At 40.1% G+C, this 15,350-nt stretch overlaps 1 protein-coding gene across 8 annotated transcripts in view; it reads right to left on the bottom strand.

Moving 5' to 3' along the window:
- Positions 1–15,350, bottom strand: part of NTRK2 (neurotrophic receptor tyrosine kinase 2) — a 358,350-nt gene that overhangs the window by 102,289 nt on the left and 240,711 nt on the right. The gene's annotated exons all lie outside the window — the stretch shown is intronic.

The raw sequence follows: 15,350 nt of genomic DNA, 5'->3' as shown, positions 1-15,350 counted from the left end.
GGATGCAGGGGCAGACAGGTCCATCTAGAGACAGCACCATGGCTCCAGCACATGGGGGTTAGGGGCTGTTGTGAGGTTTGAGAGTATTTGTAAGTTAAGAGGAATAGTTGAGGGTCAGAAATAAAATAGCTCCAAAAAAAAAAAAAAAAAAAAAAGAAGAAGAAGAAGAGAAGAGAAGAAGGCAGAGGAGATAACTGCTGGAAGAGATTCCTAGGGAAGGTGCAGAGAGGGCAGTAGGGTGGGGGCACAGAAAAATTCTGAACAGAGAAGAGAGATTTTCAGTGAGCTAACTTCTGAGGGCCTCAAGCCCTCATAGCACTGGGGCACCGAAGGAGCAAGTGGACCTTCAGAGATTCCCAAGGGGCCTAGGCACGCGAGCCATCCTAAGCCTCTCTATTTAGCCTTGCATTTATTTGATGCAGTGATCGACTAGACAGCCTGCTGCAAATCAACTTTACATTTCTGGGAGGGCACCAGGGACCTATGGATGCCTCATACAACATCCAATGCCAGCAAATGGCCCTTTCCTCACTAGACTAATGTTTAATACCCCAAATGAGAGCAAGTGTCCATAGGAGTGGAGTGAGAAAGGCTTAATTTAACCTGCACGTTACAGCAGATAAAAGCAATGGAATTATTTGAAGTTAAATTCCCAAAACTTCCAGAAAAAAGCCAAGGGGGGAAAGCCCCAGAAATCTTTCAAGCTGTTAGACTAAAAAGAACACCACATTTCAAAATACACATACGGTACATCCTTCGCTTTGACATCCCCGAACAGCCAAAATTATATCTGTTCTACACACTGGCATGTGGTAGAATTGGATTGATTTGCCCTGACAGCTCTCCCCGCTGGAACAATACTTGTCAGTCAGTCCCGGCAATGTTTGTATTTTCAAGAATCATTATGCAGCGTGATTGTACAAAATCCTGGCAGGTGGGCCAGACAGTCTTATCTCTGACTCTGTGTCCCTGTGCCCTAAAGTTCTTCCTGCTCTCAACACTGGAAAGCCTCATGCTTTCAACCCTTGTGCCTCCCACACTGTGTGCATAAACCTCCTTTTTTTCCTCTTTCTTTCTTTCTTTCTTTCTTTTTCTTTCTTTCTACTTTCTTTCTTTGAGACAGGGTCTCACTCTATCATACAGGCTGGAGTGCAGTGCAGTGGCATGATCACAGCTCACTGCAGCCTCAACCTCCTGGATTCAAACAGTCCTCCCACCTCAGTCTCCCAAGTAGCTGGGACTACAGGTGCGTGCCACCACGCCAGCCATAAACCTCCATTGAGGTCTCTTTGCTGGTGTCTGTTTTATCCCTGGTATCCTCCACTCCTGTGCCCTCCCCACAAAAACTTTTCTTCCTTCAACAATTTAAACCAGTAGCCACTACAGTTTTTTGTTTGTTTGTTTGTTTTTTGTTGTTGTTTTCTGAGATGGAGTCTCACTCACTCTGTCGCCCAGGCTGGAGTGCAATGGCGCGATCTCAGTTCACTGCGACCTCCGCCTCCCGGGCTCAACCTCCCGAGTAATTGGGATTTTTTAGGTGTGTGCCACCATACCCAGCTAATTTTTGTATTTTTAGTAGTGATGGGGTTTTGCCATATTGGCCAGGCTGGTCTCCAACTCTGACCTCAAGTGATCTGCCCGCCTCGGCCTTCCAAAATGCTGGAATTACAGGCATGAGACACCACACCACACTGCTACTACAGTTTTCTAATTGACTTCTTTAAGTAAGTTGGCTTTTACCAATGAACCTCTGAAAGAATGTTCCCATGGTGGAAGAAATCTTTTGTTTTTGGTGGGGATAAATTTAAAAATCACACCAGTGGTTATTCAGGGGCTTCCCTGACCTGTATCTTAATGAATGAACATTTTATTTTTACATAAACATATGGAGTATCTTCTCTGTGCACATACTCTAATGAGGGCACAGGAATAGGTAAGAGAAATATATCAATGACAATAACACAATCAGAATGTGATAAACAGCAATAACAGTGACAAGCAAAGTGTTCTGCAGCTGGGCAACTCAGAAAGGCTCCATGGAGTCATCGGGGCCAACTTTACAGAAACAGGCTGGAGTTTTTAATGGGGAACGCTCTGAACAGAGGAAGGAGCAAGTGCTCAACCTATTAAGAGGCTGGTGGGCATTTTTTGAGGTCCGGAACTCCATGCAAGCTTCCCAGGCTGCTCTCCTCAGCTGTAGACTCTACCCCAATTCCATAGAAGGCAGAGGCTCAGCAGAGTTCACAACCACTGATACATGGCCAATGTCTGAAAGGTGGAGGGTCACAGGCAATATTTTTGGAGGCATCCCAAATGGCTTCCATCTCTGGATGGTTTTCAGATCAGTTAATATGCAAAGCACAGTCCTGTGCTATTTCCTCTTTAATATGCTTATTTGAGAGCTCTTATTTTAAAAGGTAGTGTTAATATCTGTTTTCCTGAAAGGATTTTGCAATACTTCCAAAACCTTTCAAACCAACCTACTTTCCCCTACTCCTTCATTTACCATTTAATCATCTAAAGGAAAAAGAACTGTGTTTGGTGCTGTCGAAGACTCAAGGATGAATAAGAGGAAGGGGAAGTCAACGGTTGTTAATTGCACATTAGCTGTGTGCTGGGCATGTTTTAGGCATTGTGCATCCATTTTCTGATTCAAACATCCTGATGGGCCTCGGGAGAGACATCACTGTCCCCATTTTGGGGATGTAGTAACTGGGTCTTGAAGACGTTAAGGAAGGTGCCCAAAGTTATGCAGCTGGAAAGTGGGCAAGGCATGCCAGAATTGCTTCAAAGCCCACACAGTCTCTCCCTATAGAACATGATTCTTTTGCTCAAAAGATGGAGAGTCTAACAGAGAGATGAGATAAGTATACAAATAAAGTTGTAAAAGGCAGAATGTAAAAACTGCCATAACACATGTAAAAAATACTGGGTTAAGGGTATTAGAAGCAAATCCTTTGCGCATAGGGTTTGCGGTTGGAAGATGTGCCCTTTGAACTCTCTCTAGTAAGCTGAGCAGAACTTGAAGTGTTGGTTGGAAAGAGAACATTGTTGGACACAATGAATTGTGACATTTCCAGGATGGCAGGATGCCACCGACCCAGTCATATGCTGGGCTTTCAGTGAAGACGTGCCCACATGAAAGAACAAAATCTGAAAACTATTTCAGTTGAATCAAATGAAATTTCCATTCATACAGGTCAAAAACGAACCAATATTTGCTATTTCATATAGTTCAACCTAATTTATCACTAAGTCATATCTTCACACACACAACCCCTGAATTTTAGGAAAAAAATCCATAGATTTTTTTAATTTTAAGAAAAATATTTAAAAAGCAATACGTGCACATAACAAGCTAAGTAGTACCAAAGAGTTTAAGATGGAAAGAAATTGTTCCTTTCCACAATCCTTTCTGTCATTGGTCCCATTCTGGGCAGCCAATTTGAACACATTTGATTTTTGGTTTTCTGGGTATTATGTCCATAACTCTAATGAATATGCTTATAACTTCTGCTCAGGTTTTCTCACTTATTAATTCCCCACTACATAGAGGAGGATTTAGCTTGCACTATCTCTTATCTCCTCCCAAGAATTGGGAGTTGCATTATTTTTCATTCTTCTATTAACTATCTTTCATCCTTATATCTTTATTCCAGCCATATCCTGACACTACCTTCCTGAATAGCTCTTCTAAGAATATAAGAACAGTGCAGGCAGGAAAGACAAAGCCTGTATAAAATCAGTGGAATATTACTATAGCCTGTCCCCAGAAGTCAAATAACCCTTTCTCTGCAGCCACCAGATGTATTTTTTTTGTCCCCTGCCTCTTTACACCCTCCATATCAATGACTTGCAAAATCTCTGGTGTGAACTCATGTCAAGAATCACTGGTGTTAAAAGTAGTTTATGCTGAGCTGAGGGCAGATTTATAAAGTGAGAGTCACAGTGCTTGGGTTCCTCTCCTCTGTCTTGAGATAAGGACTTGTTTTGTATGCTTCTGTCAGCTGGAAGACTGCCACACTTTGCAGTCCATGCTACAAACTCAGCTTTTGAGGACAGTAATAAGAACTGTACAACAAAGTCACATTTACCTAATCATACTGCTTCAGAAAAAAGAGAATTACTCCACCCATTGGGCTTTGGGGTCCTTTGGGGTCCTGGTGAAGATACTGCAGAGGGTCAGACTAATCTGGCTGCTGTTATGGCTCCCACATTTTGTCATGAAGTCCCTTCTCCTGGGAGAGCTTCAGTGATGCTATTATGCAGGGAACTACTTACGCTGGGTGATAAAAAATTCTGTTCTTATATGTTAGTATGAACCATTTACATCTGGGATTGGCATGGTCTAAAGTATTAAAATGGCACCAAATATTCCGAGTAGATTATATTGGAAAAATTCACTCAAGAATAAGCCAATGTTAAATTATACTGGAATTTATGCTGAAGTTGAGGAAGTAATCTGCTGATGACACTGTCCCTGTGGGGATGGCTGAAAGATTCTAATGCTTCCAGCAACACCTCCTTAGCAAGGTATTGAAGAAATCCCTTTAGATTGGTGAGGTGAGGGCATCAGTTGGCCTCTTACCCATAACGGTGAAGTGAAGGGCAATGTAAGTCCTAATGGATGAGATTTTTCAACGGATTTCTAGAAGGGAGACGGGGGCATGGCTTCCATGTTAATGCATGAAACATAGAGTAGAAGAATCCTCACCTCAGAACATGCTGTAGTGGAGTCAGCGGTAGAGGCAGGACTGCCCCATTTGGTGGAGGCTAGAATAGCTCCAGGCTTGGGTCCAGCAGGTGCAACAGACGGAAGGAGTGGGAAAGAGCTTAAGCACAAAGGAGGGACAACTGGATGAGTGGTGTGCACTGCCACATCCAGTCTGGAAGCGTACCAGATAGCCTGTTATTTATCCTTAGGCCAAAAAGAGACAGGTCTCAGTCTCGCCCACGTGGACAAGGCTCTAAGGAAAGCCTGACCTGTCAAGAGAATTAAACCATCTGCAAAGAAAGTGAGGACCTAACGTTGAACTCAGGTCTCTTCTCTGATCTAGGGTCCCCCAACCTAAGACTACTTCAGTCAACCAACAGTATTTGTAAAGAGAAAAAAAAATGTCCCTCCACCTTATGAATGTGAACGTAATTATAATGAATGAACAGGAGTGAGATCCTTGCTAGCCAATATAAAGCCACCCTTGCTGTACAAGAACCAATGAGACAAAGTAGGAAAAGTGAAAACCACAGAGGAAAGCGTCCTAGAGGCAGGGGTCTGGTGGTGATAAAGTGGAGACTGAAAATGACCACAATTTTCAGGCAAGGAATAAGAGGCAGAATGGAAGCTTCAGTTCAGTTGTGGCCATCAACTAACTACGTGACTTACAGAAATTCACTTACTGTATTTGTTCCCTTTGATTTCCTTTTTCTAATTGCAAAGTGGGAATAAAAATACCTGATCCTCACAACCTCATGGGGCACTGGAGAGAACAGAATGGTAATCCTAATAAAAAGCACTCTGAACAATGAAATGTACAATAAATGTTATATGGTGCGGCCACTGCTATTTAGCAATTTGGCCCTCAAGATTACACAATGGCTCACAGATATATTTTCCTGGTTCAACTTAAGTTAAATATTATAGACAAACTACAATAATAATGGGGCCTTCTGTTCTTGCAGAACTTTAAGGCTCATAAAGTACTCTCACATGCAATTTTATTTGAGCATTAAAACGACTCGGTGAAATGGGCTGTGAAAATACCTTGAGTTCCATTTTACAGCTAAGGGAACAGAGGCTTAAAGAGGTCAAGGGCCCATTCAAGGCTACATGACTTGTCAGTTAAAGAGCCAGGCCTTAAACTTGGCCTTTCAATTCCAAGTTCAATATTCTTTACACAAGAGGAGCATACTAGGCATTCTGGAGACTAAGAATCAAGAAAGCAAAAAGTTCATCCTGGAGATGAAGCTTTGTAGATAAGACACTAATATCACTGCAAGAAACTAGACTAAAAACAGTGCCAAGCATTTGCCTACTAGAGTGATAGGAACTCAAGAAAGAAGCTGATATGGGTGGTAACTATTGGAAAGGCTTCATAGACACAAAAGGGTCTAAGGTGAGATGTGAAAAATGTATTTATCTGAATGGGCAGAGAGGCAAAGTAGGGATCTTAAAAAAAGGCAAATAGCAAGGCACCGAGGCAGGGTGGTAGGACTAGGATTCCTCTGCTCAATCAGGGGTATGACGCAAGGTGGTGGCATGTAAGTTTCAATGTATGTGTAGATAGGGGACCAGACCATAGAGAGCTTGAAGGTTAGATGAGGGGGTCTAGATTTGATTGTATAAGCAGATGGGAGCTATTGCAGGTTCCTTAACGAGGGAATGGCATTATCTAAATAGCATATCATCTGGTAGCAATATGCATGATGTATTAAATGAAAGTGCCCAGAAGCAGAGAAACAAGCTAGAAGGTTGTTGCATTAATAAAAGCATTATCATGAAGTTCTAGATTATAGTGGTAGTGATGAAAATAAAAGGGAAGCTATAAATTCTAACAGCCAAGTGATTTTATAATCGGAACGAAAGAATTATTCACTCGGCTACCATACGCAACATGACTCTCAGGAACATAAATAGCTTTCTCAATCATATTTTCCCTTAACCATGCTGCCAAATTAAGTGATCACAGAGTTGCCAAAGCAAAGAGTTTGTTAAAAAACATATAAGTTTGTCATAAAAGATCCCTTATTTCAGCCATTGGTCTTCTATCCCAGGCTTTTCAGAAGTAAAAAGATTATACTCGTGCATAAACACTGTGTGGATCCCCTTCAGACCTCCCCAATGCAAATAACTATGGAGTCATGGTATGTGAATCCCTGCATCTAATGTCAGAAGGTGTGGTCATGTGTCACCTTTCACTGGACCCATGTCAGGCAAGGACATGCAGGTGAAGACAGGTGCAGAAGCAGATGCAAAGAAGCCCCCATTGTGGAGCAAAGGACAGGGGCAAAGGAGGGGGAAAAGAGGTAGGAAGACATCAATGCATATGACAATGCGTATGATGGCCAGCCAGTTCCTAATACCTGATTGCTTGGCGCTGTTGGAGTCTTGGTTCCTGATACTGCCTTTCCAGCACCTGTTATCTGAAGCCCTGCTCCAAAGCAAAAGGGTGAATGAATGAAAACTGTGCCTTTCTGTTGCTTGACAAGTGGGTTCACAGACGTGATTGTATTTGAACATAGCTACAGCCTCCACTTTTGTAAGTCAATTGTAATAAAGACTTACTTCCCCTTTAAATTTCAATTGCAGTGCTGTGCTTTCCATTCTCTCTTGATTTCGGTGTGTGGGCACACCCAGACACCTCACAGGCTGCACTGACAGCTGCTTGCCAGTCAATGAAGTCACATTACTCTGTCATGAGGATGTGTGAAATAAGCTGCCTCCCAGGAGGTGGGCAGAGGCATTCAGGACGCAATCAATGCAAACAGGATTTTTCTCTCTCTGGCGCCTGACTGTTTTGTTGGCTCACTGAGCAGAGCAGTGAACAAGCTTCACTGGGTGCAGAACTGTATTTAGGAAAAACCCTTTCTTTTTATTGTCATTATATGTGATAATAACTGCATGAGATTGTCACTCTTAGATTTACTCTGCTTGGACAAAGTAGGCTGCCTGCTCTTGGAAAAATCCAACAGAACTGACCTCTTTTTACCACGGAAATGTCAACAGCAATTATACAACCAGTACTCCCTAGGCAAGAACACTTGAGTCAGAGCTCCTCCAAGGGCTGTGAGGGCTGTGGACAAACTCGATCACTGTCATGATATCTTCAGCACCTCGAAGCATCTCCCTTACAACTGAACATTACAATGCTCCACGCCATGCAGCTGTCATTGCAACCAAGAAGCTGCCCGGCCCAGTGCTCCTTCCGCTGCACACGTGCTTATGGGCTGTCATCCCACCAGAATGATCTCCATCCCAGACTCCAGAAACCCAGAAACAATCATCAAAACCAAGTACCTGATAGCTTAATTGTATTATTTCATGGAAATTCAATACCAATTTAAAAAACAACTTTGAAAGAGGAATACTTATTTTGGGTCAAATGCACTTACGTAATGTATGATGGTGTACAAAAATGGTTTGTCTCACCTGACACCATTGACTGCCAACAAGGACTTCTATGCCCCCAAAGTCAAACCTCTCTCCAAAACCAACCAAAGCCAAACAGCAGGCTCATTTGTTTAAATAAGAAACATACATTGAGAGGAAAGCTACAGGACACTGAGACAGTAGGAGGCTGCGGAAGGCTAATTAACAGGACCAGGAGAAGGGAGTGTGACAGACTTTCACACGCAAGCGAGCTGGCAGCCCTAACTAATTAGCAACAATTAATTTTATGGTAGGAGCAAGAACACATGTATTATGTTCTATAAAAGCTTAATAGATGTCACTGTAAATCACTGCCATCTCTCTCTTGAAATTCAACTTGTAAGCAGGCTAACTTGAAATCTTCAGGAATTAACAGTATAGATCAGCTAAGCCTAGGATCTTAATATGCAAAGAAAGATTTTTTTTTCTCTGCCACTTGGTCTTTGACTAATCTCAGCTCTCATAATCAAAGTCAGCAGTATCAGGCTCAGCTGCACCCAGACCCTGAACCAACTCTCATTAAGGAAGGCAAGAAATAAGCAGCCTTAGGCCTGCTCCTAATAGGATCTGGAGTCCACTGTGCTGCTCTAGATCTGATGTCCTGTGTGCCTGGAATGAGCTTCCCGCCTGAGCTGGAAAACAGATGTCTTCTTACGTGTCTCCACCTGTTGATTGGTAGTGCCTGCATGGGACATTATGTTGAGAGGATTGTGGGTCTAGTGGGAAACAGTACCATGATCAACTAGTAATGTCTCCTGAGTACTAGGATAAAGAGTACTGATGTTTTTAACTACCCTGCCTATCCCTTTTTGTTGACTAACGTTTTCCTTTAGTTTCCTAAACTATATTTTAGCTCTCTTCTGAGTCAAGAACCCACTGTGACACATAGCTACATCCTTCTAGGCTCCTTCTTCAAATGGTTCCATTTTATTTCTCATCCTCCCTGGCCCTTGGTGGGATGCTGCTTTTGGGAGGACAGAGTAACTGTAACTAGGACCCTTCTGCTTGCTAAACTACTTCTGTTGCTATGATCCAGCAACTACACTGGAGAGCCTTGGAACAGAGGTAGACTTGACCTACCCTTTGTAGCACTGCACGTTGTGGACTCTGGACTGACAGATTTCAAATGCCAGATTTTAGCCAGGTGAGCTCCCCAATTTGGACCCTACCAATCCTAAACCTCCTTTCCTTAAGTCTAAACTGTTGTATCAATCTCATTATCTCAAAGTCAAATGCCTCCTTCATAATCATCTCTTTCACATTGAGCAGGACACTTCTCTAGTGATTTGGGGAAAACATACAGTTAAGAAGACACATATATAGCAAGTGTTCTTCTACACTTGAGTAGTTTTATTAATTTTCCAGAAAGCTCAACATCTGGGGAACCATAGTGGTAAATTAAAATATAAGAGATGTAACTTCTGCTTCTGGGAAGATGGAGTAGATGTACTTTTCCCAATTTTTCCCACTAAGTACAACTAAAAACCCTGGACAATTGTCTTAGTCCCTTTCCATTGATATAAAGAAATACCTGAGGCTGGGTAATTTACAAAGAACAGAGGTTTATCTGGCTCACAGTTCCGAGGCTGTAGAAGAAGAATGGTGTCAGCATCTGCTTCTGGAGAGGGCCTCAGATTGCTTCCACTCATGGGAAAGGGAAAGGGAGCTGGCCTGAGCAGACAACACGTGGCTAGAAAGAGTGGAAGCAAGAAAGAGAGTGGAGGAGGCACCAGCCACTTTTCAACAACCAGCGCTCTCAAGAACTAAAAGTGTGAGAACTGATTCTCTCAAGAATAGCACCAAGCCATTCATGAGGGCCGCATCCCCACAGTCCAAACATCTCTCACCAGGATCCACCTCAACACTGGGGATCACATTTTAATAGGAGACTTAGTGGGGCCAAACAAACCATAGAGTAACACACACTAAGCCAAGGGTCCCCAACCCCCAGACTGTGGACTGGTACTGATCTATGGCCTGTTAGGAACTGGGCCGCACAGCAGGCAGTGAGCAGCGGATGAGTAAGCATCACCACCTGAGCTTTGCCTCCTGTTAGATCGGCAGTGGCATTAGATTCTCATAGGAGCAAGAACCCTACGGTGAACTGCGCATACGACGGATCTAGATTGTGCACTCCTTATGAGACTCTAACTAATGCCTGATTATCCGAGATAGAACAGTTTCATCCCAAAACCATCCCTCAGTCCTCATTCCCGGTGTGTGGAAAAATTGTCTTCCACAAAACAAGTCCCTGGTGCCAAAAAGGTTGGGAACCACTATGTTAAGCAAACATAAGAAGACTGAAATGTGAAGAGAAGGCAGACTACCTGGAGACTTTGGAATGACATGGTGGTGAATTCCCTGGATTTTCTTTTTGCTTCGTATGTCCCCAAATTGGAGCTTAAGAAGCCAGAAACCTGAAAATGCCAATGGGCACAGAAAAAAATCCCCAGAAAAATTCTGACCTCTTTGTCCAAAGTACAGGAAAAGGGAAGTCTATACAGAAAACTCTTAGACAATAATCGCTATACTCCAGCGAACCACCATAGGGACAAAGCCACTCCTACCCGCATCCAACAGGAACAAGGAGACTGCCCTCTCAAGTGTCAACAGAGATTGAGTGGAAAATACGGACTTCTGCCTTCACCTGGCAGTAATGTGTCAGAGTCCCCCTTTCCCCTGGTGGAGTGCTGTCAGAGGAAACCATCTCAAACAGAAGGTTTAAATAGCATAGAATCTCATAACCGAATACCACAAATGTCCAGATTTCAATAAGAAAAAATCAGTCATCATATCATGAACCAGAAAGATATCAAACTGAAGTTTAAAAAGAACAATCAATAATGCCAACACCAAGATGACAGTAATGTTTGAATTATATGACAGGGATTTTTAAAGCAGTCATCATGAAAATGCTTCAATGAGCAATTACAAGTACAATTGAAACAAATAAAAAATAGTAAGTGCCGGGAAAGAAATATAAAGTCTCTACAAACAAACAAATAAACAAACAAACAAAAAACCAGAGGATATAAAGAAAACCAAATGAAAATTTTAGAATTGGAAAATACAATAAGCAAAACTGAAAACTCAGCAAAACAGTTCAACTACCGACTAAAGAGGGCAGATGAAAAGAATCACTAAATTTGAAGACAGAACAACAAAAATTACTCAATTTTTCGGAAGGAAAATGGACTGGAAAAACTAAAGAAATGGAGCCTCAGGGAACTACATCTTAACAAAAGCTCTTAATATTTATGTCATCAGAGTCAAAGAAGAAAAAAAAAGAAGATATGGCAAAAATAATAATAATAATAATAAAGTTGAAAAATAGCAGCTGAAACTTCCCAAATCTGGCAAAAGACATAAACCTAAAGATTCAAGGAGTGAACTCCAAACAAGCTAAGCCTTCCAAAAAAATCCACACTATGAAGATTAGAGTCAAACTTCTCAAAACTAAAGACAAAGAAAAAATTTTGAAAGCAGTAAGAGAGAAATAACATCTTACCTATAAGGAAAAAACTATTTGAATAACAGCAGATTTCTCATAAGAAACCGTGGAGGCCAGAGGAAAGTACCACACCTTATTCAAGTGATGAAAATAAAAAAACTAATTAGTCCAGAATACTATATCCAGTAAAAATGTCCTTCAGGAACAAGAAAAGAATAAAAATACAGGTAAATGCATGCAACACATTTTCCTTTTCCTCTTGAGTTTTCTACATTGTGCTCAATGGTTGAAGCAAAAATTATACATTTTCTGTTGTGATTTTAATGTATGTAGAAGAAATATGTAAGACAATTATATATGAATGGAAAGGGAAAGTAAAGTGGAATAAAGATGATTAAGGCTTCCACACTTTATTTGAACTGGTAACATGTCAAAAACAGAATACTGTAATAAGTTATATATATGTATGTATGTATATGAAATGTGCCTAAAGCAACCACTAAAAAGGGCATACAAAGAGATGCACTCCAAAACACTATAGGTAAATAAAAAAAGAATTCTAAAAAATGTTCAAGTTATCTGGAGAAAGGCAGGAAGAAGACAACAGAGAAACAAAAACAACAATCAAAGAGAACAAACAGAAAACAAAAAATAAAATGGCAAACTTAAGCTCTAACATATCAATAATTGCATTAAATAGAATAATCTGAATGCACCAATTAAAAGATAGAAATTGATAAATGGACTAAGAAACATGACCTGACTATATGCTATCTACAAGAAATTCACTTCAAATATAAAAATAAGGCAGGTTAGGCCGGGTGCAGTGGCTCACGCCTGTAATCCCAGCACTTTGGGAGGCCGAGGTGGGTGGATCACAAGGTCAGGAGATCGACACCATCCTGGCTAACATGGTGAAACCCTGTCTCTACTAAAAATACAAAAATTAGCCAGGGGTGGTGGTGGGCGCCTGTAGTCGCAGCTACTTGGGAGGCTGACAGGAGAATGGCATGAACCCGGGGAGGCAGAGCTTGCAGTGAGCCAAGATCGCGCCACTGCACTCCAGCCTGGGTGACAGAGTGAGACTCTGTCTCATAAAAAAAAAAAAAAAAAAGGCAAGTCAAAAATAGAAAGATGGAAGAAGATTTAGAAACATTAATCAAAGTAAAGCAGAGATGGCCATATTAATATCAGATACAGTAAACTGGATAGCAAAGATAATTATCAGAGAGAGAGAGGGATATGAAATAATGATAAAAGAATCAATTCACCAAAAAGACATAATAAACCTAAATGTGAGCTGAAAAACATATGAGGACAAACTGATATAACTGAAAGGAGAAATACACAAATCCACAATTATAGTTGGAGACTTCAACACCTGCCTTTCAATAATTGATAAATCCATTAGACAGAAAAAATCAGCAAGAATATAGAAGAAATAAAAACACCATTAACCAAAAAGGTCTAATGGACATTTCTAGGATACTCTACTCAACAACAGCAGAATGCACATTTTTTTCAGACTTATTAGAGAACATATACTAAAATAGATCATATCCTGGACTAGAAACCGAATGACAACTAATTTAAATAAACTGAAATCATGTTGAGTGTGCCCCTTTACTACAATGAATTAAAATAAAAATAATAACAGAATGACAAGAAAGTCTTTGAACACTTGCAAATCAAGCAACACATTTTTAAATAATCCTTGGGTCAAATAGGAAATCTCAAGGGAAATAAGAAAAAATTGCATTGAGCTAAATGAAAACAAAACATATTAAAATTTGGGGGACATAGATAAAGCAGTGCTGAGAGAAAAATTATAGCACTAAATGCTTGCACTAGGAGGAGGAAAAAACTTCAAATGAATAATCTAAGTTCCTACCACAAGAAATTAGAAGGAAAGCAGTATAAACCCAAAACAAGCAGAGAAAAGGAATTTTTAAAAATGTAAGATCAGAAATCAATAAAATTGAAAACAAAAACAATAGAGGAAAACACTAAACCAAGAAATTGGTTCTTTGAAAATAAATAAATAAAACTGGCAAACTTCTAGTAATACAAAGAAAATAAGAGAGAAGACACAAATGACCAACATCAAGAATAAAACAGTACAAACCCTACAGACATGGAGAAGATAACAAGGGAACACTTCAAACAACGTTACACATAAATTTGACAAGTTTTATGGACAAAATGGGCCAATTCTTTGAAAAGCACAAACTACCACATATGAAATACCTAATTTGAATAGCTCTATAACTTTTAAGGAAATTGAATTTGTGGTTAATAACTCCTCAAGAGAAAATCTCCAATTCTAGATGGTTTCACTAGAGAATTCTACCAAACATTTAAAAATTTCATCCCAATTCCACACAGTCTCATCCAGGAAGCAGAAGTGGAGAGAGTATTTATACATTTATTTATAAAACTAGTATTATCTTGATATTAGAAAACACAGCACAAAAAATACTACAAACATCTTCATAAATACATATGCAAAAAGCCTTAACAAAACACTAGCAAATAGAATTTAGCAATATATCAAAAGAATGATACATCATGATCAAGTGGGGTTCATTCCAGGAATGCAAGACTAGTTGAATATTCAAACATGTGTAGGATTTGCATACTCAAAACTACAATACTGATTAAAGAAATCAAAGATCTAAATAAATAAGAAACATACTATGTTCATGGATTAGACAACTCAGCACAGTAATGATGTCAATTCTCCCCAAACTGACTTACAGGTTTACCACCATTCCTATCAAAATCCCAGTGAAATCTTTTGTAGATATTGACAACACTATTCTGAAATGTATATGGAAATTCAAAACACATACAGAACAGTGAAAAACAATTTTGACAAAGAAGAAAATGGGAAGAATCATTCTACCTGATTTTAAAACTTATGCACCTGATTTTAAAGCTTATATAGCTACAATAATTAAGACTATGTGCTATTGGTGGAGAAATGAACATATAAATCAATAGAACAGAAGAGAGAACCCAAACAGACTCAGACAGATATGCCCAGATGATTTTTGACAAGCGTGTAAAAGCAATTTTGTAGTGGGTTTAATGATGGACCCAAAAATATATGGCTGCTGCATCCTCAGATTGGGACCTTATTTGGAATAGGGTCTTTGCAGATGTAATTAAGGTTAGTATTTCTAAGATCAGATCACTCTGGATTAGAGTAGGCCTTAAATCCAATGACGAGCATCCTTAGATGGGACAGGAAAGGAGAAGACAGAGAGTGACAGGGACACAGACATGTGAAAAGGGAGACAAGAGATTGGAGTGACAAATCTATAAGCCAAGAAACACCAGGGATTACCAACAGCCATAAGAAGGCAAGAGACAAGGGAAGGGAAGAGTTCTCCCCTACAGCCTTTTGGGGTAGTTTGGCCTTGATGATACTGGTTTCAGATTTTCAGCTTCCAGAGCTATGAGAGAATACATTTCTGTTGTTTTAAGCCACGAAGTTTGTGGTAATTTATTATAACAGCCCTGTAACACTAATACAATAACTTTTCCAATAAATGGTGACTGAGCAATTGGACATCCATAGGCAAAAATCAAATCTCCTAAGTCTCACATTGTGTATAAAAATTAAATAAAATATGAATCATGGCCTTAAATGTAAAACATAAAACTACAGAACTTCGTAGAAAAAAATAAATATAGAGATAAGCTTCAGGATCTAAAACCAGGCACAGTATTCCTAGACTTGACAACCAA

This window comes from Gorilla gorilla, chromosome 13 (assembly GCF_029281585.2).
Source record: "Gorilla gorilla gorilla isolate KB3781 chromosome 13, NHGRI_mGorGor1-v2.1_pri, whole genome shotgun sequence".
Classification (NCBI taxonomy): Eukaryota; Metazoa; Chordata; class Mammalia; order Primates; family Hominidae; genus Gorilla; species Gorilla gorilla.
Note: the sequence above shows the minus strand (reverse complement) of the source record. Positions and strands in the feature narration are given on the sequence as shown.